The sequence below is a fragment of the Austrofundulus limnaeus genome, unplaced genomic scaffold (assembly GCF_001266775.1).
Source record: "Austrofundulus limnaeus strain Quisiro unplaced genomic scaffold, Austrofundulus_limnaeus-1.0 Scaffold232, whole genome shotgun sequence".
NCBI lineage: Eukaryota > Metazoa > Chordata > Actinopteri > Cyprinodontiformes > Rivulidae > Austrofundulus > Austrofundulus limnaeus.
Window position 1 is genome coordinate 253,743 of NW_013952634.1, and position 3,898 is coordinate 257,640.

Below are 3,898 nucleotides of genomic sequence, written 5' to 3' on the forward strand. Positions count from 1 at the left end.
CTCCTAGACACTCCAATTACACAACAAAAATATATTTACTGTGGATTTTCCATATGTCGCCCTTTAAAATCTGACAAGTGATTAGTGAGATATTTCGCTAACAGACAACCAGTGTTGGCTGCAAATGGTCAATGGCAATCTATTAGCATTCAAAATGTGTTGGGAATCAAACTGGGCACCTAACAGACCAAATTTTAGGCCAGTTTTTATCAAATTAACCAAATYAGAGCATTTTTCAGTGAGCTGTGGCAGCCGTCTTGAATCATAATGAGTTCAATAGTTAATGATTCAGTGTAAAACTAACACAATACATGCAGATGAGCACGACCTCCTACTTCCTCTTGGGCCCAGTTCCACAAGCAGTCTAAATSGGGTCCTGATGTTCCGAAGTCAACCAAGCCCCCCCGCCCAGATCGTTGGCCAAAGTCTTGGTTGTTAAATGCAGTTTTTGCACTCCTCCCCTCGTCCTCAGCTGCTGCAGAGCAACACTGACAAGAGACAGCTGTGATGCAGCAACCAGAGAAGACACACATCCACGCACAGACACACACATAGCAGGGAGGTGGGGTGGGGGTCACCTCTACTGTGCACATCCACTTTCAGATTACATGGGTGATAACCCCTTTTTTTATTGGCCAGTCTGCGGTTGTGCCGTTGAGCAAATTAACATGCACGGATGAGCTCGTTTGGACGCRGCGCTTCAGTGGAAGACCTTGAAATGATGTGAAGGCAGGAAGAGGGAACATTTTCATGGGGCGACAGCTGGTTTTCTGCAGCACTGTAATAAAAYGCTTCCTTTTTGACTGAAAAAGCATCAATTTTGACAAACGGGCTAAGCTTGTAAAAAACAAATATAAAGCACAGCTAAGGGTTTTGTTACAGTGACATGTAAAAAAAACCCACAAAAATGGCTGTAAATCAGTTAATTTTGTGCTAAGGTTTGGTGTGGTTGTAGCTGAGAGTCATTCAAAACGGCATCTGAAGACGACATCTTGAGCCGATTTGACCAAAACAGCTACGCTGTCATTTGTCAACACAAAATACATTTCGGCAGGCGTCGAGCACGCCTTGTAGAAATGCTCGGCCCATCGTTGTCTTCACTTTATCCTAACTCTACGTGCCGGATCATTTAGTCCTGCCGCTCGGAGTCACGGTGAGTCCAAACAACTCTCGTGTCCTCGTCTATATCTGTGAGGCCACATTTCTGGCGCCTGGCGCTTTCAGCAGAGGCTCAGATCCAGGTGCCTGATCCTCGGGGCGAGTTCTCCTAAATGCACGCCGCTCGCAGTTCATCCACGCCGGCGTGCGAGGTGCTGAGTGACACACCCTGTTCAGTTCTGTCAGGATGTGTCAGGGCTTTCAGAGCCTCCGCCTCCTCGCCCTTTTATCTGCAGCAGCTTTCAGGAGGACGGCTGGCAGAGTCCTTTTGTGGATTTTAGTTCTCCTTTTCTCCGGGTCCCACTCTATTCCTCAAACTGACCTTCTGAGGGGATTAATGGAGCTTAGCGTGACTTTTTATGAATCAAAGCCTACTTTCAGCTGCTTATGGGTCTCAAGAAATAATACACTTAATTAAATGGAAAACAACAGACTTAAAGGTGCTTTGTTGGGGATAAAAAGGGCACAAAGTTCATTTCAACTTACATAAAAACCAGTTTTACGCTCAGATTCATGGCTACTTTGGAACCTTTTTTTTCTGTTTTAGTCCAGCTGAAGGTTGTGTAAGACTTTATATTTTGCAATGAAACATTCAAGTTCAAAATCTGAGTTTGTCTCCTGTTCGTTTCCTTATACTAGCATGCATTTTACTGTTCTGCAGGAGGAAACTCACTTTGTTGGTACTGCATGTTGAAAATAACATTCACACACAGAGGTGCACACATCAGTGCAATGGCTACTGTGCCACTTTCAGATTTTTGCTACTTTTTTAGCAATAATGTTCTTATTTTTAACTTCAAACTAGCCTTAAAACTTTTTTGAATCTTTAAAATCCCTTTGGTTTYAGCTTTTAGTTAGCCTTTTGCTACTTTTAGCTGTTTTACTACTTTTTGATACTCTTTTGATTCTTTTTATTTTTCGCTAACAATATGCTACTTTTAACTAGCTGGATTTTCTTTTTGTCAGTTTTTTTAGCTTTTAGATGCATTTTGCTACTTTGAAATTTATATTGAATTTTTGCTTCCTTTGAATGTGTGTAAAATGTTTTATGTACTGTCATCAATGCATGTTCTCATACACTTACAAAGTTTGTGCTCTGCATTTGATCCACCACAATGTAGCTGCATTTCCATTGCAAATGTGCGCAAAACTTTGTCGATATTCTAATGTCGAAAAAACACAGTTTTGCAACTGCGGTGTTTCCATTAAGTAAGAAATGCTATTAAAGTCACGCATGAATACATTTGTTCTCGTGATAAGTCATTACAAACATGGCGGCACTGGATGTAAACACATAGCATAATTGCTACCGCGACACTAGCACTCCTCATCAGAGGAGACGGCGTCTTTTATCGAGGCTTTCCAGTGACAAGCCCGTTATACTTGGGAGCGGCTACGTATGTTGTGTTTTTGGGAAATTGTAGTTGGTGAGTTTACTACTTTATTTTACTACTTCTGTGATTTTATTACTACTTCTACTTCCTGTTATCTTCTTCGTTGTCGTTTTTTCGCCAGTAGAAACAAATCCCGTGATGCGAAAAAAATGTTTCCATTGTAGTTTTGCGAAAAACACCAATTTGGACACGGCCGAAAAACCACCTCATCCTAGCGCAAAAACATTATGTCGAAAAACGTAATTTTTTTTCAAAATGCATGTTTCCATTGAGCAAATTTATTTTCGAAATTCTAATTTGTGCATTTTCATGGTCAATGGAAACGCAGCTTGTGAGACACAAGTTTAGCTATTGTTTGTCTCCTTTGAGCTTTTAGCAATGAGGTATCTTGACTAGAGGCACTATCAAGTGACTTTTAGATTTGATCCAGAGAGCAGGCAAAACTCGAAGATCAAAATAAAGATTTTTTAAAATTATGGCAATATAAAGGCAGAAGCCAACAATGAAAACTAATATTTAGATGAAATTCTACCTCAGAATCTAGCCATGATAAACTGCCCGCCCCTTCCAATATGGCGTCGTGCTTGTACCACAATGATCAATTTTTTTAAGCATAGGTGACACCTCTAAATATCCCTCATTGACTTTTAAGCAGTCCTTTTAACTTTAACAACTAAGTTTCAGCTTCTGGCGCATGTGGCGGGGTGGTTAGGGGAGTCATCCTGTAATCGGCGGGTTGCTGGTTTAATTCCCTTTTCCAGCAGTCTCAGTCATTGTCTTCTTGGGAAAGACACTTCACCCATCCTGCCTGCTGGTGGTGGTCAGAGGGTCCAGGGACGCTGGTGCATGGCAGCCCCGCCTCTGTCGGTGTGCCCCAGGGCAGCTGTGGCTACAGTGTAGCTTACCACCATCAGTGTGTGTATGTGTGAAACGCTTTATAAGTTCAGTCCATTTTACATTTTTTTTAGCATCAGGTACTTCAGCACTGGCATTGCATTTAGCAAAAAAATGCAGTTTATGTTTTTTAATCACTCTAAAGCAGAGGTTCTCAAACTGGGGTCCCAGGACCCTATGGGGTCCGTGAGAGGTATCTTGGAGGTCCTCAAAAAAATTCACTAAATTGTTAATTTGTTTTTTATTTTAAAAAATGCGTGGAGAACAATGAACTAATAAAACAAACATAATAGACTAAATAAAAATATAAATGTGAGCCATCACATTGAAACGAGGATTAAGTCCAAAAGTGGGATGTGGAGAAATACAGGTATAGGGTTTTGATTTAACCATTTGCAAGAATTGCATTATGTCAAACTATAAAGAATTAATGCCTTATCAGTGAATTATAT